Consider the following 26,634-nt stretch of genomic DNA (forward strand, 5'->3'; position numbering starts at 1 on the left):
TATTCCCTTCAGCCAAGAGGAGGTGTTTTCCAGCCAAATGGGCCAACCATTCTTTTTCTCTTGTTTTTCTAAGAGCAAACCAGATGCGCATGGGGGGGAGAGCTTTTTATGGGCAATTAAGGAGCACTTGTAGGTGCCAAGCATCTGTATTGCTGTAAAATTTAATTAATTACCCAACGGGGTTGGAAACACAAATTCCAGTTAGTCCAGATCGGCCCAAGGCTCTGCGGAGGGGAATTTAACCCGATCAATCAAGGCCAACGGCATTTCCGCTCCATCTTCCAAACAAAGCAGCCATTTCCACTCCTCCTTATCGTGATTCCTCTTCCATCACTCACTGCCAAAGGAACTGGACCTTAGTGCAAGAGGAGAAAGGAACGACCATGAATCCATTGATTCCAAACCAATCCTTCTTTTCCTTCCCAGCTCTGCAAGAGAGCAACATCATTGCTAGGGCCATCGTTTCCTCATTTGGGCCGTGGTGCATGGCGATGGTTGCCAAAAGTCATGCCAAGGGAATGGGGTTATGAATACAGTGGTACCCCGGGATACGAATGCGCCGGGTTACGAATTTTTCGGGATACGAAAAAATCCCATAGGGATTTATTGCTTCGGCTTACGAAGGTTTCTTCGGGTTACGAAAAAACCGCGGCGCTATTTTCCGCCACCGGAGGGCAGCAGAGAGCTATTTTTCCATTAGCGCCTATGGGAATTCGGCTTACGAAGGTATTTCGGGTTACGAAATTAACTGCGGAACGAATTAATTTCGTAACCCGGGGTACCACTGTATTAATTTGACAGACTCATCTTTCCGTGTGCAGGGGTTTACCAGGGAGGTGCGCGGGAGGAAGCTGCAACTACGTTCTGGCAAGTTGCGCATCGGAGTGATGTATGGCTTCTTCCCGTCTTCTCTCGTCACATCGTTGCGAGCCAAGACAATGGGAAATGGGAGGCTGCCATTATCGCTGGAGGTGAAGTGAATGAAAAAGGGGGTTGGAGAGGGAATTGCGTAGAATCCTAAGGCCCAAACAGACAGGCCAAAATAAAGCTGCTTCAGGTGACTTTGGAGGTGTGCTGTTTAAATGACACATGCATCTTATGAGTCCCGAAGCTGTAGTCCTTAGGACTAGAGCATGGCTTTGGTGCAGCCTCCGGTCTCTTAGGATGCATGCAGCATTTAAATAGCATACCTCCAAAGTGATCTGAAGCAGCTTTATTTTGGCCTGTCTGTTCAAGTCCATACTTGGATTTGGAAGTTAAGATTCACAACCACCTGAAATTTGTTGGTGGCCAGTTTTCCAGACAGAGAGCCAGTGTGGTGTAGTGGTTTGAGCATTGGACTATGACTCTGGAGACCAGAATCCGAATCCTTGCTTGGCCACGTAAACCCACTGCGTGACCTAGGGCACATCCCACTCTCTCAGCCTGAGAGGTTGGCAAGGGCAGCCCCCCCCCCCTCCTGAAGAAACCTGCCATGAAAACCCCGTGATAATTTCGCCACGAGTTGGAAACAATTTGAAGGCACACAACAATGACAACAACAAATTGGCACTTGGCACCCCCTGAAAAAATCTAAGTTCAGTCATAAAGATCCAGAAAGTTAAGTCCTCGGCCCATGCTTGCCTTTACCTCTTGCAAAATTCTCTTGTAAAAACCAACAGGACTGTGGTGATGGAGTCGAAGGACTCGACGGGTCATTGCATAACACCATAAACATAAATACAGTGGGCCCTTGGTATACCAACATGTATGGATGCTCACATTCCACTAAATACAATGGCATAGTAAAATGGTGACCCTTACAGAAAATGGCAAAATCGAAGTTTGGTTTTTGGAATACGCTCTCTCTCTCTCTCTCTCTCTCTCTCTCTGTGTGTGTGTGTGTGTGTGTGTAAACCTAATATACTTAGATCAAATCTAAATACCCTGGAGGCACCCAATCCTGTCTGATCTCAGAAGCTCAGCAGGCTCAAATGCCAAAGATGGGTCCCGATATTTTGCTGACGGGTTTCTTCTCTCTCTCTCTCTCTCTCTTTTTGGCAAATGACCACCTTTAAAGCACTCTCTCTGTGTGTCTTTCTCTCATTCTGCCTCCCTCTTTTCTCCCCCTTTTTGTCCCTGTGACATATTCTGAAGGCTTTCTGACACATTAAAGTAAATAAAATGCTTGACTTGCAAAACTTGTTTGCTAAGCCAGGAATCACATTTCTCTCTGCAGCTTCAAACTTGCACCCAGAGACTTGTGTGTGTGTTTGTGGGGGGGATACAAAGAACTCCAGAAGAGGAGGAGGAGGAGCAGCAGCAGCAGCAGCAGCAGCAAAAAGATAAGGGAGCTAAGGAGAAACCATCAGGCTTTCCCTGCCTTGTCCCAATTTGGAAAGCAAAAGAAAATGAAGCTAGGAAATCAAAACTCTTGATGGATTTTAATCCACTATTTGGAGTTTTTAAAAGTTTACTACTGTCTAGTGATGTGTTTCCTTTGTATTCTCCAGCTGAACTGAATATATGTGGAGTGATGCCTAGCTCAGTATGGAAAAATTGTATATACACTGACAAATCTGCAACCCAAATGCATCCAGTCTCCAACCCAAACTCCCCAGCAGCATGTCATGGAATAATAATAATAATAATAATAATAATAATAATAATATGCCGCCTCTCCCACAGGATCGAGGCGGCTTACAATAAGGGATAAAATGCAATCTAAAATACAGCATATATTAACATATTAAAACAACATAAACAATTAAAATAATTAAAACAATTAAAACAAGTAAACATCATGGCCGTGTGACAGTAAATCTGCCCTGGGTCTTAGTCTAAACTTGCAAGTTGATGAACCTGTCTGAGACCTAGGATTCAGCACCTTGGATAAGAGACTATATAAACCGGTGACAAATTTTATTTTATTTTATTCATGTGTTTCATTTGTTTTATTAATATTTATTTATTTTTCACACTTATATCCTGGCTTTCTCCCAGAAAGTCCATGATTTTATTGATTATCAGTTGAATACTAGCCAGCGGCGTGATGCTGCAGCAAAGACGTGGAATGCTATTTTAGCCTGCATTGATAGCAGCATAGTTTCCAGGTTGAGGGAAGCTAGAGTCCCACTCTATTCGGCGCTAGTTAGGCCTCGTCTGGAGTACTGCGTTCAGTTCTGGGGACCTCTTTTAAAGAAGGATATAGATGAGTTGGCGCAGGTTCAGAGAAGGGCAACGAGGATGATGGGATGTATGGAGAGCATAGCATATGAGAAGGAGAGGGCATGTTCAGCTTGGTGGAGAGGAGGGGTGACATGATCACACTCTTTAAATGCTTCAAGGGCTGTCACAGAGAGGTGTGTGACTAGGGACAAGAGATCCCAGCAAAACAAGAACTCTGGTTCCCCATTCCTTGGTGGTTCCAGTGGACAGCCCAATCTAATTTTTATATCAAGTCTGGGAAGCATGGAGCCCTCTAGATGCTATTGGATTGCCACCATAGCTCATGGGGAAGAATGCTGGGAGCTGCAGTCCAACAAAATTTGCACAAACCCATCAAACTGCATGCATTCTGCAGCGTAGACGCAGCCTTTGTTTCTGAGGAGAAATCGGCTTACTGGGAGCACAGTCCTCCTTTCAAAAGGGGACACCCCATGTATCTTATGCATTTCAAAAATGCAAAAGTCACTTCAGTAAAAGCTGGCACTGCGAAACCGTAGCAGGTTTTTAAAACATCCGCAGGTCACAGACACAGACTGCAGCCTCTTGAGGCTTTCCAAGGCAATACTGTGTTGTTCCAGGTAATGTCACAGCCCATGAAAGCTAATGTCGCATTAAAATTGTCAGCCTTGAAAATGTCACCGGCTTCTGTTAATTTTCCGATCACCAACTCACTTGGTGCCCCCCCCCCCCGGAACCGTTTCCCCTGAAATCCCAAGGAGGAGAACTGTGTCTCACCATAGTTAGGGTAAGCAACGGCCTGATCTCTGAAAATCCCAGTTTCTCATCTTTCTTAATCTTAGAAAAGCTCGGGTTCTAATCCTGTTTAAGACACAGCCTAACATTTTGAACTTCGTCTGCGTCTGACTTCATCCCTTCTTGCCTTACCCGGGCCAGATGTACAACAGTGTGAAAAAAAACCATGGCTTTGCTGGAAAGCCGCGTCGATTTCTCAGGGGGAGACTAAACTTTATGCACCCCACCCCAGTGCAAGGGAACACCTGCTGGGTCTTGCACACAGCATTTGATGCACAGAGAAAGCAGGACGAAGAGTGTTCGCTTCTTTCCAAGGAGTGTTGGGTGCTGAGCTGGAAATTGAAAACATGACCTTTGTGCATAGGCATTGCTCATTGTACGCTGTGTATTACAGATGTAGATGGGTACTGCATGGTGGCTGGCATCTGGTTAGGTACATATGCACATTGGCACAGATGCAGGACCAATAAGACACCTTTGTGCAATGGATGTTATTCCACTGATAGCACTGGAAGTGGAGCTGCTTGGTGTGCTCCTTGTTTTTGCAAGCTGTGGTTGAACATTGCATGTTACCGTTGTGTGCACTGTGTGTTGTGGCTGCGCATTGTGATTGCACATCTTATACTGTGCATTATAGTTGCACATCACGTGTCGTGCATTGTGCGTTGCATAATGGCATGTGTTGTTCGTGTGAATGCCTTCAAGTTATTCCTGCCTTATGGTGACCCTAAGGGGATGATGGGCTTTTCTGAGGCTTAGACAGTGTGACTCACCTAGAGGGTTTCCAGGACCATTGGGATTCAAACGCTGGTCTCCAGAATTGTAGTCCATTACTCAAACCACACAGGCTCCTTTGACATGTCTTTGCACAGTGTTGCTATTCTGCAGGAGGTTGTGTAGCACTCATGTAGCATAGCTCTGTGTGCAGATATTTATGATGCACTGTAGGAATTATTACTATTGTTATTATTAAGCTTTATTTATAAAGTGCTGTAAATTTACATAGCGCTGTACATACAACCAATCAAAATAGATAAAATAAACCTGCCTATGGCATACATTCTACGAATGTCGGGTGGCAGCTTCTGTGTATGTGCAATTCAATAATGTGTAGCTAGCATTGAGTAACCACCACCTAACTCCATGAGTATAAAGTTACCGGATGAGCAGAATTTGGATGCCTACCTACGCTTTGGCAGTACTGGCACAATTCAATCGTGGGCCTCTGCTCTCCAGTGGATGTCCTGAGCCAGCCCCATTCCTTGTGTTTTCAAGGCTATGTAAGTACAGTCATTCCTCCATATTTGCGGCTTTGATTATTCACTGATTTCATTAATATGTTCTCTCTAGAACTGTCTAGGTCCTCCAGTGCAACTCTGTGGTCAGCTTTAACTAATAGTTGCACTGAAAGACCATTTGTAGCTAATCCAGTGCCATTCTATGGTCAGTGTATGTTGGACATTGACCACAGAGTTGCACTGGAGGACCTAGAGATTCCTAGAGAGGTGTCCTCTCAGGTAAAAACAGTGTTTTTGTTATTTGCGGTTTTTCCATATTCACGGGGGTCTTGTTCTCCTAACCCTAGCAAATATGGAGGGACAACTGTAGTCAGTGGAAAATTTAGGCGCTCCGGCAAACACTCAACTTAGAAGAACCATGCGTCTGATTTTGTATTTGTTCATCCGCTGGTTTTTCTCGTTTGGCAAACGGACTGTGTCAATATTTAGCTATTGTTGTGGGAACAGCAAGAGAAGAAAGAAGGGAAATAATAGGAGAAAACGTGAGGCTTAACCTACTTGGCCGGACTGGTAAGTGAACCTCATTCGTTCCTTTTTTTCTCCCCTTCTGTGTCACTCTCTCACACATTGGAGGGAAACAGGAACTGAGCAAACGAAGCCGGACCAAAGCTATGGCTTGCACCCGGAGCCAGGTGTGGGTGCCAGACACCTGGTGAATAACCTTGGGTATTCCTCCAACATCTTTCTCTTAGCTGCAGATACAGGGCTTTTACTGTAATTCAACAGGGGCCTATTTACATGATCCCACACTTGCTCAGGGTATGCATGAAGAAGAGCACACGATCATGTCTTATAGTGTCCTTCACTGAAGCATCACAGTTTCATTCCAAAGAAGATCCCGATTCCTCCCTTTTTTCCCATGGGCATCAAAGGAATTCTCCAAGGTGCTGAACGTCATCCACAAATAGGTTCAGTGCTTTGGATAGCGCCTTTAATGGCGTGGACTTAGCACCCCACAAACATGGGAACCACTGACCCACACTGAGCCTGACAGACTCCATCTGTCTGCACACAGGCCCCTCTGCACATTGACTAAAAAGGCTTTATTCTGAAGCAGCCGATTAGCCCATTTAGCTTAGTATTGTCTCCTCTTCCATACTGTAGGTATAATACAGTTCGACACCATGTTAAGTGCTGGAATGGAATGGAATCGTGGGGTGTGTACAGTGCACCTGCGCTGTACGTGGGCGCACTACATGAAGTTTCAAGCTAATGCTGAAGCTGCACAAAAATTCAAGTAATGGTGCATGCACCACGCTGTGCCATGCTGCAAGCACTCACGCACCTCATTGTTTGCAATACGTGGAATTCCCCTTGTGCGGGGGGATCCAGAACGGATCCCCTCCAAAAGGGAAGGGCCCACTGTAGTTTTACAAGCTCTTTTGCCTTCTCTGCCAAAGTGTGCTGGTGCTGCACCAAACTGCATATCCCAGGATTCTATAAGATGGAGCCATGGCGGTTAAAGGGGTGTCAAAGTGCACTATTTCTACAGTTTTGATGTACCCTGAGTGGCAGCACCTCTTCAGAATTTAAAGACAAGGGCATCTCAGTTCTCTCAGTCCTACTTGGAGATGTTGGGGGGTCTTCTTCACATGAAGCACATTTTTGGTCCTTCTGCTGTTTTGAACTTGTTATTGTTGTTATGTGCCTTCAAGCTGTTCCGGACTTAGTAAGAGTTGGTCAGAGGAGGTTTGCCATTGCCTTTCCATGAGGCTGAGAGCATGGGACTCCACCATCTAGTGGGTTTCATGGCCGAGCATAAAATTGAACCCTAGTCGCCTGAATTGTAGCCCAACACAAACCACTGCACACTGGTTCGCTGTTTGATCTACCATTTCTGTAATACCTTACCATTTCTGTAATGCCTTACCATTTGTGATTATGGTTGGGGTTTCTGGATATTGAACTTCAAAACATCCAGAAGACCAAAAAGAAAGTGCTACTTTGAATAGAAACAACGACTAAATTGTGTGCTTTCCCTACAGACAGCTTTAAGCCAGCTGCTGCACACTCTTGCATATAATCCTTCCTGGACCATTTTCTCCCTTCCTCCGTATGCATTTTCTGAAATCTGCACATTTTTGTACCCATTTTTGCCAGTCTATTTATGGTGACCTTCTTTTAGGAAGAAGTAAAACCAAACTCAGCAGGGCCCATTTCATTCCTCTGTTCACAGAGTCCTAAATAAATGCATAACCCTCACACTGATGACCGCAAGCTGCGTTCACAGCCCTTGAAAATACCAATAGTTAGAGTAGTATTAGGCAAGATTCAGCATGGCATAGGGGCTTGAGCATTGGACTATGACTCTGGAGACCAGGCCTTGAATCCCTGTTTCACCACAGAAGCTCACTGGATGGTTTTGGACAAGTCACTCTCTCTCAGCCTCAGAGGATGGCAGTGGCGATCCCCCCTCTGAAGAAACAGAAAGCCCCATGGTAAGTCGGAAATGACTCGAAGGCACAACAACAACAACAACAAGAGTTCTGTTGCTGCGAAAAGCTACAGGGCTCGCTTCCAATTTCAGCTGCTGATACGCAGAGCTGTATTAGCAGGTGATCATCCTTCTGCCAAAAGTACAGATTGCTGATGAATGTCTAAGGAAATGCAAGACAGAAAAAATACCCCAGGCTTTGGCAAGGAGCAATCACACATGTACACATTCGTGTGTGTGTGTGTGTGTGTGTGTGTGTGTATGGAAATGGAATCACAGCATGCTGGCAGCCATGGGAGTCCCTGTGGTTTGTATTTAAAAATATATATATTAAAAGGAAAAATCCTTACACAGCTCCAGAGAATAGTGAGAAGCCAGAGAAAGGCCGAGCTAGACGGATCCAGGGTGTCCCCTGCAGTAGCACCTTCACCGTTTCATATTTTATATGTACTATACACAACCCAATAGTTTGGACCAAAACTCTCAGGATCCTTGAGGGGCTATATTCTCTCCAAATCTTGACTCACTTTACAGTCATCTGCCAATAAGGATCCACCCACGGCCCTTTCAGCCTACATAGTTATAATGCTAAGATTCCACTTTAACTGGAACCCTGGAACAGTGCTGCCAATTTCCAGGGAATTCCCTGGTTTCCAGGTACTTTAAAAGCTTTCCATTTGATTTCTGTGCATGAGAAATTTCAGGGTAAATTCCGGGGAATCAGCCCTTCCCGCCAAACCCCCCAAAAGTGGCCCGAAAATTCCTTTCCGCCCCCCAAAAACGCCCCCAAATATCTCCCATCCTAGAAGTCCCACCCCTTTTGCCTTTCCATAGTGCCTTGCAGCAACCCCTGACTTGGACGTCCCGCCCCTGATCTGGAAGTCCCACCCGCTTCTGGGGAAATTGGAGGCATTCCGGGCAGCCAATTGGGATTTCCTTCGAGGATGATTGGCAACACTGCCCTGGAGTTTGCAATGAATCCTGGGACTTGTAGTTTGGTGAAATGCTAGAGATTTTTGGCTGAGAATTCTGAAGTCCCCTCCCCAAACTACAATAGCCACAGCAATAACAATAGCAACAGCAAGTACATTTCTATACCGCTTATCAGTGCACCTAAACACTCCCTAAGCGGCTTACAAAGAGTAAGCTATTTGCCCGCAACAAGCTGAGTACTCATTATAGTGACCTATGGAAGGATGCAAGGTTGAATTGACTCTGAGCTCCTGGCTGGTACTGAACTCACAACCTTGAGTACTGCAGTACTGGCATTTAACTGCTGCGCCACCAACTTTCATAGGATGCTGCCACGGCACTTCAGTGGAATTGTAGTGCTATAACTGTGCTGTGTGAAAGGGCCTGCAGTAGGCACACTCGCTCGATATTTTTCATACACCTTCTCTTTATTTAATGGCGTTTGCTCTGGTGCAGCATGGCAAATGGGACCTGCAACAAAATATCACAGTGTCAAGTCTTTCTGTTCACTGAGCCAGCTGGCAGTGCCCTTTTCCTATTATTCTTGAATATTCCATTCCTCCTCTCTTCCATTGACTCATTGGCTGTGAAAAGTGTGTGTGTATTAATTCAGAAGCAAACACATGGTTCTCAGTGGGTCTTACTTCTACGCAGGCATGGTTGGGATTCCAGCCTCTGAGGACTCCCATCACTTTGCTGAAAGTTGCAGCCCTAAAACTTGTGCTTTTTTATGATCCTCCCTCCCTCCCGGTGCCATACTCTCGGTCTGTTCCCAACTCAAGAGTCCCAGCTTTTCCCTTCAATTGCAGGAAACACAGAAGTTTATGAGATTATCAGCCCATTATTAAAGTTTCAGGAAAGCCGAGATTGGTTTGCACTTTATCTGTTTATTCTGCGGCTGATAAAATGTTACCATTTTTCACCCTTCAGCTCCTAATCCCCATTCCCTTCTTCCCAGACAATACGGTGCGTGTTTGGGACTGATCCTGGGCTTTCCCCGATGGACCTGTTTCTCTTGGCCACTGCAACACAGGAAGTTGGTGAAAACGAAGTTGTTTGCATAGGATTTAAGCAATCGGGGAAGAAGTGGGGCTGATGGAGGGGGGGGGGGAATGAAAAATGGATGTGGAAGAAAATGCCCAGCGAGTTGTTTAAAAAAAAGTGTTTTGCCATGTGCACAGCTGCTTCCTGGCTGTTTCATTTTTATTGCAATGAGTGCAAGGTTTACAGGAAATTCCAGTTTGGAGACAATACCAGCCGTTCCTGAATTTGGGCTGCGGAGTCAATGGCACCTCTTTGCGCAGTTGATGATCTGCCATGCTTGCATCTTTGTGACTCCCAATGGTTGCAGGAATGCTGTGATTCTTCACACAATAAACACGCAACAGATGGAACTCACAGGCAAAGGATATTTGGGGGGGCATACACCCGTTGCTAGAATACAAGCCAGTTTTTCCATTTGAAAGGCTGATTCAGCTGATAATTGGGGGGGGGCTCTGCCTATGATCTGTAGTTTGGAAATAACTAGTTGCAAATAACTACCTGTTTGTAATTAATATCCCCCTGTAACAACAAAGGTATAATCATGTTGCATTATTATTGTAACTTAATAAGGAATAGTTTTATTCCTTTTGCAACTTGAGCTCCCATGATGCTTGGAACATTATCACACAAGGCTTTTAAATTGCAATTGAAGTTGGAGAATAGCATCTTTGAAAGTACTTATCGCATGACATTGTCTCTGTGGCATCACTGCTGTGCCTGTAAAGTGTTGTTAGAGCATCCCTTTTCATTGACAGGGGAAACTCATCAATGAGGTCCCAATCATGCTGCTTTTCCATTACTTCACAGGGGCAAAATGTTGGTGCCGGAGCAGTTGCAATATTGGCAGTCATGTGGTGTCAGTAGTATATGGTTCTGGGGTGCTTGTGTAGTTGGACTGCGTGTTTTTGTCTGTTTGATCTGTTTTCATGACTATCTGAACGATTTTAAAGCTGAAATTGCTCCAAAATTGCACTGATTTTTTTTAAAAAAGAAATGTTTTTTTCTGGTGTCGGGGGACTTTGATGAGCAAACCTCATGATAGAATTGCTTTAGGGTCACCATAAGTGGGAAATGACTCGAAGGCACACAACAGCAAGGTAAATTATATAACTGTATATAAATGTATGTAGATTAAATACATAATGCTAAGTAATTACAGTGGACTCCTCTTATCTGCGGGTTTGCCATCTGGATTTGAGCTGCTGAGCTCTGAAGATCATAAAATCATAGCATCATAGAGTTGGAAGAGACCACAAGGGCCATCCAGTCCAACCACCGCCATGCAAAAACCCTGCCAAGAAAACCTTCTGGTTGCCATAAGTCAGAAATGTCTCGAAGGTATAAAACAACAACAAAAACAACTTATTTGCAACTTGTTCTTCTATGTCCTCTTGGCAGAAGCCAAAGCGAGAGCTTCAGTGTGTTAAAAGTGTTTTAAAAGCTAACCCACTTTCTATATTCTTGGCTAAACGTTTTGCCAAATGGTTTGGAAAATGTGGTCTTCCTGTCCAGTTCTTGGCATAGCACCTTGGCATAGCATCCCTCCTGTCAACAGCATATTTTGGGTGACGTGAAGAAGGAAGCCCCAATTGCTCTTCTGGTTTAGATTTCTCTCTTACAACACAGTGAACCTATCCACAAATTGACAGCTCCCTTGTTAACCCTCAGGTTTTCTTTTTGCATAATTCCTCATTTGGCTGGTTTGGGGGAAGCTGAAAAGCAGTTGCATTTTGACGAATTTGCCAGAGGGCCTTTTTCCCAACAAGTACAAATAATTAATGCCGAGGAATGGATGAAAATTACACATGACACTGGCGCAGATGAGATGTTTTAATCTCCAGCATGTATTCCTAGCTCGAAATCCCCAAACATGCTCTGAGCATTGGCAGCAGGCCTCACCAAAGAAGGAGGCGTGTGTGTTATGTGTGTGTGTGTAGAGGGGGAAATGACAAAACCCTCAACTTAGTGTCAGCCATGTTGGCTTCCCATCTGAGAGCACTTGTGCGGAAGACAAGCATGGACAAAGTTGTGCGTTTTTTTGCTGAGTTTTCACAAAATCCCTCCCTGCCCCCCTCTTCCCCAACAGCAGATGTAAAGGGAAGAAAATTATACACCCGGGCCTTGGAAAGCAACTCAAGCGTGTACATACAAATTAGTATTTTAGCATGCCATTGCCATTTGCAAATTAGGTTGTTGGGAGATGAGTGTCATCCCCTGAGTTGCCACAACATGCTTGAACCATGCGCAGGTCCCATAGCCAGCATCCATGCGGTGCATTGCCTAGGGCTACACTGAGAGGAGTGTTGTAAATCAATACACAACCTCCTCCCCTCCGACAAACTGCTCTAATGAGTTAAAGTAAAAATTATTTAATGGGTTTGGGCGTATTTTTTTTTAGTGAAAATAGCACATGATTTTCGCCAAATTAACAAAATGAAGTGTTAAGTGCTCTCACATCATCACCTTCCAGAAACACAGTGTTCTCATGGAGGAGCTGGGTACCAAACCAACGTACACATTCAGCTTCTGTCTCTATAAGTAAAAGGGCAAACAAACAAAAAATGGCTGAGGAGACGGAAGCTGGTGCCGCACTGCAGAATGAATGCAGCTTGACACTGTATTAACTGCCATGGCTCCATCCTATGGCATCTTTGGATTTGTAATAATAATAATAATAATAATAATAATAAATAAAAACTTTTTTTATACATCACTTTTCTGTTACCAAACAGTCAAAGCAGCTTACATTTAAAAATCCTTCCAATATACAGTACATTTTATATATAATATCCCCATCCTCCCTAAAAAGAATTGTAGTTTGTTGTGGCACCAGAGCTCTCTGATGGAGAAGGTGAAATCTCGCACTCAATTATACATCCCAAACTTCCATAGCATTGCACTGCGGCAGTTACAGCGGTGTCCAACTCCATTCATTCTGCAGTGAAGATGCAGCCAGTATGTAACTTTACCCATATGGAGCTACATTGTAGTTATGCAGTGCCATCTCATTACTGAACTGCAACATTGCAGATTTGGATGTGAAACCAGTGGGCAATGCACAACCGTACATGCTAATGCCTGCCAATGCACAGCAACCGCAATGCACCACCATGTACATGGGCATCATAAGTGCAACTCTGCTTCCGCAACCTTGAACTGAATACAGCTCTTCTTCATCGGACAAAAATGCACAACTACTTCCATAAAGGAACAAGCAGATGCACAGTCATCCCTCCATATCCACAGATTCTTGATCCACAGCTTAGAATCATAGAATCATAGAATTATAGAGTTGGAAGAGACCGCAAGGGCCATCATGTCCAACCCCATTCTGCCATGCAGGAACTCTTAATCAAAGCATCCCGGACAGATGGCCATCCAGCCTCTGTTTAAAGACCTCCAAGGAAGGAGTCTCCACCACACTTCAAGGAAGGAGTGTGTTCCACTGTCGAACAGCCCTTACTCTCAGAAAGTTCTTCCTAATATTTAGGTGGAATCTCTTTTCCTGGAGATTGCATCCATTGTTCCAGGTTCTTCTCTCTGGAGCAGCAGAAAACAAGCTTGCTCCCTCCTCAATATGGGCTGCTGCTCCTCAACTTGGGCTGCTGAGGAGCTAGAAGCCTAATTGCAAAGCAGGCTGGGAGAGGAATTCCAGTTCATTTCTCCAAGGAGGAAAGGCTGGTCTTCCTTGTCCTTGGTGAGATCTAAACTTTTACACTTTTAAATTTGGGCTGCTGCTGTGGAAGGAGCTAGAAGCCTATTTCCAAAGCAATTTTTCTTGTATAGTCAAGGAGGTTTTGGAGAACAGAGGAAAAGCTGACCTGAAAACATTGTTGGAGGCAGGGCTCCTTGAATTTTCCACATTTTCTTTTCTCTTTTTTCCTTAAGGGGCTTGGGGGAACTTTGCTCAGAGGAAGTGCATCAGAGACTTGCCTTTGAACTAGCTAGCAGCCAGGAGCGCTGTACATAACTAGAGTCCCAGTTGATTGAGCTCTTTAACAGAGGCCCACAGGGGTTCTTTACACTGGGGTTTAGCAGGGGAAGCCCACAGTCTTGTTCAGTGCCTCCTTAAGACTTTTCAGTATGGACACTAAAGGCCCTGCTGCAGTCACCTGCAACACTTGTTTGTCTTCTTGCCCACAGATGTGGGGAACTTCATCTGCTCTAAGTGCAAGTTGGTAGCCCTCTTAGAAGAGAAAGTCCAGCAGCTGGAGGCCCAGGTAGCTACACTTCAGTATCATAGGGAGCAAGAGGTTTTCCTGATCAGAATGGACCAGAAGGTCCTGAACGGGAAATACACAGAGGAGGTTGCTGGGGAGGAGGAGGTCACTTCACATACTACAGAAGTAGATGGTTGGAGGAAAGTCACACACAGAACTAGGAAAACCAGGGAACGTTCTGGGAGATTGCAGCTACAGAATCAATTTGAATCTCTGTCTGTTATCAGAGATGATGAGGAAGAGCAGCAGGGACAGACTTCAGGGACAGAGCAGGGGACCCTGGGAGTACCACCAAAGGGAACAGTCGCTGCTAAGCTTCAGAGGAGGCGTGTGGTGGTCGTGGGGGACTCCTTGCTGAGAGGCACTGAACCAGTGGTTTGCAGGCCTGACAAGATGTCTCGGGAGGTGTGTTGTCTCCCCGGGGCCAAGATCCGTGTTGTGACAGAGAGGCTGACAAGACTTGTCAAGCCCACTGACCATTATCCCTTTCTTTTGGTTCATGTGGGAACCAATGATACTGCAAGGCACAACCTTCAGAATATCATAAAGGATTATGAGCCTTTGAGTAGGAAGTTGAAAGAGGTGGATGCACAGGTTGTCATCTCATCTCTTCTCCCAATCGAAGGGCATGGTCCAGGAAGAGAGAAGAAAATAGTGGACGTAAACAACTGGCTCCGTAGATGGTGCCGCCAAGAACGGTTTGGATTCTTGGATCATAGACTGAGGTTCCATGAGGAAGGACATTTGGCAAGGGATGGGTTGCATCTCATGCCAGTTGGCAGAAACGTTTTTGCCGGTAGTCTCAAGAATTTGATCAGGAGGGCTTTAAACTGAGTTATGTGGGGGAGGGAGACAGCAGGGATAGAGAAAATAGCCAAACTGTCAAGGACCCAACAGTGGGAGAAAAAAATGTTTGCACAGGCAGCAAGTAAAGGGAACACATGGTCTTAAATGTCTCTACACTAACACACAGAGTATGGGAAATAAGCAAGTTGAACTTGAACTCCTAGTACAACAAAGCAAATACAATATAATAGGCGTCACTGAAACCTGGTGGGATGAGCCTCAGAACTGCAATGTAGAAATAGAGGGGTATAACCTTTTCAAGAGAAATAGGCCAAACAGGAAAGGAGGAGGAATAGTCCTATATGTCAGGGACATTTACACCAGTGAAGAGATCCAGGACATCAATCATGGAAGCCAGGTGGAGAGCATCTGGATAAAAATTAAAGGGGGGGGGGACAACAAGGATGTTATTTATAGTGGGAGTCTACTACAGACCCCCAAGTCAGACGGAGGAATTGGATGATGCCTTTCTAGAACAGATGACCACACAGTCAGAAAAGAGAGATGTAGTAGTGATGGGTGACTTCAACTATCCTGATATTTGCTGCAAGTAAACTCAGCCAAATCCTCAAGGTCTAGCAAATTCCTCACTTGCCTTGGAGACAGTTTCATTGTCCAAAAGGTGGAAGAGGCAACAAGGGGGCCAGCTATTTTGGATCTGATCCTAACCAACAGGGATGACTTGGTTAATGGGGTGCAAGTGGTGGGATCCTTAAGTGGAAGTGACCATGTTCTCCTGGAGTTTGTTATGCAATGGAAAGGAGAAGCCAGGCATAGTCAGACACGCATTCTAGACTTTAGGAGAGCGGATTTCAGTAAACGTAGAGAAATACTGGAGGTGATCCTATGGTCAGGAATACTAAAAGAGAAGGGAGTTCAGGACAGATGGGAGTTTCTCAAAAGGGAGATACTGAAGGCACAATTTCAAACAGTTCCAAACAGAACATGTATAAGAAATGGAAAAATGGGGAAATCACCAAAGAGGAATTCAAACAAATAGCAAGTCAGAAAAGCTAAAGTGCACAATGAACTCAGGCTTGCTAGAGAGGTTAAGAACAATAAAAAGGGCTTTTTTGGATATGTCCGCAGCAAAAGGAAGAAGAAGGAAACGGTAGGGCCACTTCGTGGAGAAGATGGCAAAATGCTAACAGAAGACAGAGAAAAGGCAGAATTACTCAACACCTTCTTTGCCTCAGTCTTCTCAGAAAAGGCAAAGGGAGCTCAACCTGAGGATAATGGAGCAGAGGACAGAATAGGGGAATTTCAGCACAGAATAAGTAAAGAGATAGTACAGGAATATCTGCTTAATCTAAATGAATTTAAGTCTCCAGGGCCAGATGAACTACATCCAAGGGTACTAAAAGAACTGGCAAATGTAATATCGGAGCCATTGGCAATAATCTTTGAAAACTCCTGGAAAACAGGAGAGATCCCAGCAGACTGGCGGAGGGCAAACGTTGTCCCCATCTTCAAAAAGGGGAAAAAAGAGGATCCCAACAATTATCGTCCAGTTAGTCTGACATCAGTACTAGGAAAGATTCTGGAGCAGATCATTAAACAGAGAGTCTGTGAACATCTAGAAGGCAATGCCATAATCACAAAAAGTCAACATGGGTTTCAGAGAAACAAGTCATGCCAGACAAATCTAATCTCTTTCTTTGATAAAATTACCAGCTTGGTAGATGAAGGGAATGCTGTGGATATAGTATATCTTGATTTCAGCAAGGCTTTTGACAGGGTTCCCCATGACATTCTTGCAAACAAGCTTGTAAAACGTGGGCTAGACAAGGCAACTGTCACATGGATTTGTAATTGGTTGACCGGCCGAACCCAAAGGGTGCTCAAGAATGGCTCCTTTTCATCCTGGAGACAAGTGACCAGTGGGGTCCCACAGGGCTCTGTCCTGGGCCCAGTGCTATTCAGCATCTTTATCAATGACCTGGATGACAGAATTGGGAGCATATTTATCAAATTTGCAGATGACACCAAATAAGGAGAAATAGCTAATACTCCAGAGGAGAGGATCAAAATTCAAAATGACCTTAATAGAGTAGAAAGCTGGGCCAAAGCTAACAAAATGAATTTCAACATGGAGAAATGTAAGATACTGCACTTAGGGCGGAAAAATGAAATGAACAGATATAGGATGGCGGACACCTGGCTGAATGAGATTTATACGTGTGAAAGGGATCTAGGAGTCCAAGTAGACCACAAGTTGAACATCAGTCAACAGTGTGATGCGGCAGCTAAAAAGACCAATGCAATTTTAGGCTGCATCAATAGAAGTATTGTGTCTAGATCAAGGGAAGTAATAGTCCCACTTTGTTCTGCTCTGGTCAGGCCCCACCTGGAATATTGTGTCCAGTTCTGGGCACCACAATTCAAAAAGGACATTGAGAAACTGGAGCATGTCCAAAGGAGGGTGACTAAAATGGTGAAGGGTCTGGAAGCCATGCCCTTCCAGAAATGACTTAGTGAGCTGGGGATATTTAACCTGGAGAAAAGAAGGTTAAAAGGTGGTATGATAGCCCTGTTTAAATATTTGAAGGGATGTCATATTGAGGAAGGAGCAAGCTTGTTTTCTGCTGCTCCAGAGACTAGGACCCAGAACAATGGATGCAAGCTCCAGCAAAAGAGATTCCACCTCAACATTAGGAAGAACTTCCTGACAGTAAGGGCTGTCTGACAGTGGAAAAAACTCCATTGGAGTGTAGTGGAATCTCCCTCCTTGGAGGTCTTTAGACAGAGGCTGGATGGTGATCTGTCGGGGATGCTTTGATTTGGATTTCCTGCATGGCAGGGGGTTGGACGTGAAGGCCCTTGCGGTCTCTTCCAACTCTATTATTCTATGATTCCATGATTCTAATATGACATCCCTTCAAGTATTTAAACAGGGCTATCGTATCACCCCTTAACCTTCTTTTCTCCAGGCAAAACATCCCAAGCTCCCTGAGTCTTTCCTCATAAGGCATGGTTTCCAGACCCGTCACCATTTTAGTTGCCCTCCTTTGGACACGCTCCAGCTTCTTAACATCCTTTTTGAAATTTGGTGCCCAGAATTGGACACAATATTCCAGGTGGGACCTGATCAGAGCAGAATAGAGTGGCACTATTACATCCCTTGATCTTGATGCTATACTTCTATTGATGCGGCCTAAAATTGCATTGGCCTTTTTAGCTGCCGCACCTTGATAGCACCATAAGGGACTCCATTTTATTACACCATGATATTTAATGGGACATGAGCATCCATGAATTTTGATATCCACAGGAGGGTCCTGGAACCAAACCCTGGCGGATACCAAGGGCCCACTGTATAAGACACCAACGGGATCCTCACATTTGGTGATTTTGTTTTGTTCTGAAATGAAGGCTGAACATTTAGGGACGTGGTCTGGATCAGAGCTTGGGAAAGGTACTTTTTGGATGACAGCTCCCAGAATCCAATTGGTGCCCATTCTGGAAGCTCATCCAAAAAGCAACATTTCCAAACTCTGTTCTGGAATATCCATGAGAGCGACAACCCCTGTAGGTTCCCATTCTCATAACTGAGGTCTTACATATAAAGGCAAAATATGAATGACATCCTAAGTAGACCAGATCACTTAGATATATCACACCTAGAGAACCTTGTTTTTCTGCCGAGGGTTGCATTCACCTGAGGTAACCTGTCAGGATCCATCTGCCAGACCTTAGTTGGAAACATAGCCAGCAGTGGGAATGACTTACATGTTAGTGAGGTAGTGAATCAGATTTGGCTTTTCATGCAAACTTTATTGGCGCTATCTAGACACTATCCCCCCCCCCTCAAAAAAATAGGTTTAACATCTTGAATAGTTCCGTTGAAGTTCAGATTAAAAGGCAGGGCAGATCCACTGACACAATGACATGGGAGCCATGAGCTGCCACAGGTTAACACAAAAGGGAGCCTTGGATACAATCTGCCCTTGCAAAGAAAGGGTAGGGGTTTCTCAGGGTGTGGCCACACTGCATAAATAATCCAGTTTGACACCACTTGAACTGTGGCTCCATGCGATAGAATTCTGGGCATGGTAGTTTGTCGTGGTGCCAGAGCAAAGCTCACCAGAGCATAGATAGTTTGTCATGGCCCATTTTGCAAAGAAAGGCAGATTCCAGGTGAGACTCTACATTGCTTTAGCATAGCTAAAATATTGGCCAGCGGAGTTATGTTCCCCTTCCTATGTACCAGAAGGCAGTGTAGTGCATAGCTGGTGCCACAATGAACCATGTGTGATGTGTAGTCTCACTCTGCTCTCTGAACATTGAAGTGCTACCGCTTGCGCCACTGTTCTTCATGCAGAAACATGCTAGCCTGCTCTAATTCAACTTTTTAAGCTTTGGTGTGATAAAGTCCTGGGATGAGGGTGTAGGACAAAAATTGCCAACTTGATCTGTGATATTATGGACTGCAACTATCCTAAGCCTCAGTCAGCCCATCCAGTGGCCAGGCATTATGAGAGCTGTAGTCCCAGATATGAAGATCACAACTTTACTCCCTCCGAAACCAGGGATGTTGTGCATGATGCTTCAGGAACACACACACGATTAAAATCCAACTCCGAGGCGTTGGATCAAAGCAACATTATATTAACCTCATAGGATTGTGAATGAAAGATTTCATCCTAATTAGTGCCACCTTGTGTTTATAGCCAGCCTTGCATGCCAAAGATATCCAAGAATCCTTTCATTCTGACTGCATGCTACACCTCTAGACTGAATCTGGGCTTTACATTAATTTCCCCATCCTCTCAAAGGATTGAAAACAGCTGGCAGGGGGAACAGGAGAAAAACAGTTTGAAGGAACCCCACCTTTTAACTTGGAAAAAATTACTGAGCTGTCTGGTAGCTGTCATCCAAAAAGTCACTTTTCTGGCCTCTGCCCCTTCCTATGCATACCTGCCTTCCACTGCACACTGTTGCTTCAGTGGCTGCATTTTGGAAGGGACGGGAAAGGATGATATAAGATGAGATGAGAATTATTTCTGGAATCCTGTTGGTGACATACTTGTGGAGAACTTGGAGATATGTGCATGCATGTCTTTTTGTTTTGTTTTGACATTGCGTAAGGAGTGATTTTTAGTCCCTCACATAGTGTCCCCAAACAAGGCAGCTGTCAAGCCCTGGGGGCACTGCCATCTCCATTTATAAGTCACATGGGTGACCAGGCAGCAATCTTTCTGGCTATAGTTCTGCCCCCTGGGCAAGAGTCCCAGCCCTGGCCATTGGCAGCGTCCTGGGGCTTGACAACTGCTTTGGAGGAGGATGGCATGGAGCTACAGATGGGGAACATGATGCTCTGCATGCTACAAAGAAGGTTCTTGGTTGGTATGTGACTAAGCATCCTGTGTAGGTTGACCGTGGGGACCATGCCAGGTCCAGGATATTTGGAGGCCCTTGGACATGGCATTGCTATGAAGGTCTTCAATCTGGACAAGGTGAGACATGAAAAAACCGAGTTCAGTTCGACCAGGGGTGATGGATTATATACAGAGTTTGTTTCCCTCACCAGGCAGTAACCATAGCTCACCAACCTAAGCGAGGCTCTTCATCACGCCAGGCTCGGAAAGTGCCACCATCGTGTTAGTCTAGGAAACTTTCAGATGTTGTTGGGAAGCAATTTCCATTATTTTTTGTGGGTTTTTTGGGCTGTGTGGCCAGGTTCTAGAAGAGTTTCTTCCAGACGTTTCGCCAGCATCTGTGGCTGGCATTTTCAGAGATTCCTCACCACTGCCCACACTGCTTAGAGAAGCTGAGAGTTTGGGCCCAACAACATCAAGAGAGTGGCATCCTTGCCCCCCCCCCCCCCCCCCACTTCAGGCTGTGTCTGATCTCCTCATGAGCCAGCATGGTGTGTTGGTTTGCATGTTGGATGGAGATTTTAGGAGACTAGGGTTCAAGTCCCCCCGCCTCTGTCCTGGAAACCCATTGAACACCTTGAGCAATTCAAATTCTCTGTGTATGCCTTTGGAAATCTGTGTGTGCATTTGCCAGGTGAATGCAACTGTTGCAATTTTGACTCCCAAATATCACTCCGCATGTACAACACAACTCCTATCTCCGTGTGCCACCGACATGATGTCGAGAAGAGGGAATTTCATGGTTCTCTGGGGACTAGAACCTGGACGATCCCTACAGCCACACTTTCAAATATGTGAAGCCAAAGGCTTTCATGGCTGGCATCCATAATTTTTTGTGGGTTTTTGGGGCTTATATATCTCCAGCTCTCTTCTATGCCGGCATTCTCTGAAGATGCCAGCCACAGATGCTGGCGAAATGTCAGGAATAAACTCTTCCAGAACACAGCCACATAGTCCAAAAAAACTCAGAAAAAAAATTCCAGATATTCTCTCTCCTTCTCTCTTGATGCGCCATGTCCAATAGAACAGCCACTCTCCCATTTAGCGAAAGAGCTGTACAATGCAATGTTTGCCCAGCATCTGCACGGCCTCCAAAACAAACATTGAAATGTGTATTCCAAACCTTCCACGTGTAAAAGAGGTTGATTCTCCCACCCCTTTGTTTGTAGAAGTCTTCTCTAGGGTGTTTGCTCTGACAGTCCGAAAACGCCCACCACGAAACTAAACAGATGAAGATTAAGAGAAAACTGCAAGCTTGACAAGAGTCATGAAGACAATGAGAGAAGGCCTTCGGACACAATTCAGGAGGATGAAGGCAACCGGATTTAGACATCTGATACTCTGCCCAACCTAACCAAGCATATTCCCTTATGAGATTTTATTTTCCTCTCTAGATGTTTGTCTGATATGGCAGTATTAGGAGCTGAAATATAGTTCTGTGTCAACATTTGGCTTTCAAGTAAAGATGTAAAATTTCTGGAAATTTCGAAACCATGTTGGGGGAGATAACCAGCCCCCCCCCCCCCCACTGTTTCTTTTTCTTCTGGAAAAAATAGATTTAAAAAATAAATAGGGGGAAATATCATATTAACTCCCTTTATAGACTGAGGGTCCCCTTGTTACTTTAGGGATTAAAAAATGCATCATGTACAAGCATAAAAGTATCATGTTTGATACGTGAAAAGCGCAGTTTCCTCGGAAAATGATTGCAAATTGAATTTACTCTTTAAAAGGCTAGTTTTTGTTCCAAATGGAACTGCAGCGTCCTGAACTATGGGAAACCTCTCTATTTTTGCCCATTTACAGGACACTGGTAATAATAAAAATCCCAATAAAAACAGGAGATATGATCAACGTTCATAAAAGATAAGTATTTTGTTTCCTCTAGTCTTGAACAATGCCCAGCAGACATAAAACACTCGTTCCCATAAAAAGAAGTGAGAAAAGGAAACCAGGAGCAAGAACTAGAGGGATGTGACATACTGTTCATTGCCTTATATAAAAGTTTTCCTGGTTTGGGCATTGGACTGTGACTCTGAAGAGCAAAGTTCGAATCCCAGCTTGGCCATGGAAACCTAAATGGGTGATCTTGGGCAAGTCACACTCTCTCAAGCTGCAGAAGATGGCATGGAAAAACCCCTCTCAAGAAACTTGCCAAGAAAACCCTGAACCGCCTTAGGATCGCCACAGTGACTTAACATAAACATATGAACACCTTGTCTTTAATATTTTATTTTTCATACATGCAACCCATGGTTGTCCATTTTTTCAGAGAAAAGTAGCTTCAAGAGGGGGAAAAGAATCCTTGAATTTTCCAGTTCTTCCCCTCCCCGGCCTTCACATTCCTACTTGCAAGCTTTCATAAAACTTTATGCACATGTATCCAGGAGTAAGTCCCATTATTTCATTGTGGGTCAATGTGGATAGATTTGCATTGTACAACGTGAGCTCTTTTGCAACAACTGTCATTTGATTGCTTTTCATGGCTGACCCAATACATGCTGCTGCCTGAGGCCAAAGACAAGGTAGTGATCCTTCTCTTTTCCTTTACAGAAACTCACTGGAATGGTAACTGAATCTTAGTCTGCTAGCCGCAGCTTAAGGTTCTCCACTAGGACTGCCATGGCTCCAGGCTGAGGGATTCTGAGATTTCTAGTTTGTTGTGGCCCCAGAGCTCTCTGACTGAGAAGGCTAAATCTCCCAGAAAACTACAGATCCTCACATTTCAGAGTATGGAGCCATGGCAGTTAAAGTGGTGTCCACAATGCATCAATGTTGTAGAAATAATGCAGTTCGATGCCACTTTAACTGCCATGGCTCAGTGCTATGCAATTCTAGATTTTGTGGGCTTGTGAACCTTTTTTTAGCCTTCTCGGTCAGAGCGCTCTGGTGCCATGACAAACTAGAAATCCCAGGATGACATAGCACGGAGCCAGGGCAGTTAAGAAAAAAACAGGAAGGAGCAATAGACAATGCACTGAACTGTGATATATCAAAGGAATAATATGTCCATGGAATAAAAATGTCAATAAAACTACCATCAGAGCTGGTAAAGATCAGAGAGAGCACAGTTTACAAACTGTGGAATGTCCTGCCAGCCTCCATTAATAGAAATCTTTTCACTGAAACAGCGTTTGTCAAGACCTGAAGAAATATATGGACTCAGTTGGGGATGCATTGCTTTTTATAGAACCTTGTATGTGTATTCAGTGTTATTCAGAATTACAACCATGTGGTTACTGCATACAAACGATTTATTATTATGCACATGCTAAATTGGTAGTTTTAGTCCATGGATATATTATTCCTTGGATCGGTTGCTCCCTCCTATTTTTTTCTCTCGTGTTGTTTGCGAAACCCTCCTGTTGTGTTTGTGCTGCCATGGCAGTTAAAGCAGTACCAGACCGCATTATTTCTCCAGCGCTGATGAACCCTCGGAGAGAGCTTAGACTGAATGCACACCCATGTGCACGCACATGCACATCAACTGAACACTTTTCTCTTTGCATGAGTCACAGCAGGATTTCCCTTGCATGGGAAGGCCTTGTTTTTCTTGACTGGGCCAAAACATGGGCACAGGACAGGAGTTCAAAGAGAGAGAAGGTCACTCTGAAAGATGGCGAGGGGCGGTTGGCAGGAACAAGGCGGCCTAATCTTCCACCTGGCTGAGGATTTCAGAAGAAGCCAAAGAATAAAAATAAAAAACCCCAGCCCTGGGGCAAGTCGAAGTGACACTGGCAATCTCAGCCCAAGTGCACGCAACTGTCAGGGTTATGGGGCAGTGGCTGATTTATGAGATGTGCCACAGCAATTAACAACTGGGGCTCAGGGAGGCGGTGTTCAGAAAGTGTTGATTCCCTGCTAAGACTGGACAGCTTTTGCCTGGCAGGGGAAAAAATGGAGAAAAAAGGTGTGCACTGGAAAGGAGGGAAGAGGACCAGCACACAAAAAACAATGCTGCCAGCTGTTTTCAGTGTGCCACTGGAACCAAGGAAGTGCATTGTGTTTTCATGGGCTTCTGGCTGGATTGCCAACAGCACCTCCATTTCAAGCACAGTTCTGACTGCCTGTCACTAGGGCTGCATTTGCACTGAAGAAAGAATGCTGCTTGGATCCGCTTTAACTGCCATGGCGTCACTAGCTATGGTGGCACCCGGTGTGTGGGGAGGGGGCCCAGGCACCCCTTTTGCTCTCCATGGCCTTCTTTCTGGAGAGGAAGCATTGAAGCAAGAGTGCATGGTCACCCTTCCTGCACCGAAGGGCGAAAAAGACCCAGCTGGGTGTCACCTCTCTTCTGGGTGTCACCCAGTGCGACCCACACCTCCCACATTCCCATAGTGATGCCACTGGCTCCATGCAGTGGAATCCTGCGATTTTGTCATTTGGTAAAGCATTTCGCTTTCTCTTCCAGAGGATTCTGGTGCCCCAACAAACTACACATCCCAGGATTCCATAGCATGGAGACAACGGCAGTTAGACTGGTATCAGAATAGATTATTTCTGCCATACCGATGCAACCTTGGGTCTGACTGACTTCCCATGGCTATTTTAATAATATAATGTATTATTTTTAGATATAATCATGTATTATTTTTAGATATAATCATGTATTATTTTTATTCCTCCATTCACTGTTACCTTTCTTTTTATTTCTTTTTATTTCTTTCTTATTATTCCTCCATTCACTCTTTCCTTAGTTAAAGTTCACACCCTGCCTTCCCTCCAGTGAGCTGAAGGCAACATATCTGGCTCCCCTCTTTCCCACTGTGTCATCCCAACAACAGCCCTGCAAGGGTGGCCAGGCTGAGAGAGTGTGTCTGGCCTAAGGTCACTCGGTGAGCTCTATAGCTCACTGGAGACTCAAACCCGGACTGCCCAAGTCCTAGCCTGACAATCTAACCACTGCACCACGTTGGTTCTCTGATGATGGTTCTGCTTCATGAACATTGATGGGGATTTTGACATTGGTCAACATCAGTCAGAAGAAAACTGCAGGCGATCACTGGACAAGGTTTTTTAATTTTTTTATACAGACCTAACAATGTAAGGTTACCAACGTTATCATACATCACATAATATTTACTTGTTTTCCTTGTCCCTATTTATCTTCACCTCCGTCCTTGTGAGATAGGTCAGGCTGAGAGAGAGTGACAAACCCAAGGCCATTAAAACCCTATGGTAGGTTTGCGTGAGGGTCACCACCACCACAACGTGGATGGATGGATGGAGAAATAGATGGATTAATATATGAGGATACTTGTTTATTAACTTCTTACTCAAGGACTAACCAAGCTACAACTAACTCATTGGGCCCTTTCGCACTGCACTGTTACAGCGCTATTGGTTGTCGCACGCTTTCATTAATTTCTGACTTATGGCGCCCCTATCCATATTGCCAGATTTGTTCAGAGGAGGTTTGCTTTTGCCCTCCATCAAAGCTAAGAAAGTATGACTTGCCTAAGGTCATCCAATAGGTTTGCATGGCCAAGCTTGGATTCAAACTCTGGCCTCCAGAATCCAATGCTCAAAGCGCCTACAGCACATTGGCTCTATAGTGCTATTATGGCACAGCAACTGCCTTGCTTGTATCCAGGGGAGTCTTGGGATACGTCATTTTGTGATGTCTTTTAGACTTCTCAGCCAGAGAGCACTAGGCCTCCCTAAACTGCAAGTCCCAAGATTCCATAGGATGCAGCCATGGCAGTTAATGTGGAACCATAGTGCTATAATTGTGTAGTGTGAAAGGGCTTGGCGCTGCAACCTTTTTGCAACAGGCCTCACTTGTTTTCTGCAACAATTTTTGAGAAGGTGGTCCTCCAAAAAAGAGTGAGATTGCTACGCTAGCATCTCCCTGCTGCTTCAAAAGCTCAGAGCAGCCACAGCAGCACAAAAACACAAAAATTAAAATGCTGAAGAACGAATGGTCTCTTTTGTGGTGGCTGATGTCCAGCTTGTCATTTCCTCTGCATTATTTGATTTCCATTTCCAGCTCAGGAGGCCAGGGGCTCCTCTTCCCCACCTTGAAGAATCAGGGACTGACTGGCTCACTATAATTAAGACACCGGACTGTTCCCATTAGAGTCACCAACAGCTGAAGCCAGGACTAAGGTTTCATATTAGATTTTACGACTTCTCCCATTTGCAAAGGGATCTAGTTTAAACACTCCTCGGGTTCGGCTGGCCCTGGACAATTGGCCGCTCCGAAAAGCTGCTGACAAGGATGACTAGGAGCCAAGTGGCGGACTTGGCCGAGGAACAGAGCCTGTGTGCCGTTCCCAGCCCAGCAGGCACCTGGAGCACATTAGTATTGCCCAACTTTGGTAGCAAAGAGGCTTGAGCATCAGAGGATTTGGCATCTCCGTGGAAAAGCACGGACCCAGCATCCCTTTTGAAAAACCACATCAAGTGGGGCAGGCAGCTACTCAAGAGTTTTAGCCAGCCAGATTGGCCCCTTTACCTCATCAGGGCCTGTATTCTCCCAA

Source organism: Sceloporus undulatus, chromosome 10, assembly GCF_019175285.1.
Source record: "Sceloporus undulatus isolate JIND9_A2432 ecotype Alabama chromosome 10, SceUnd_v1.1, whole genome shotgun sequence".
Taxonomy (NCBI): Eukaryota; Metazoa; Chordata; class Lepidosauria; order Squamata; family Phrynosomatidae; genus Sceloporus; species Sceloporus undulatus.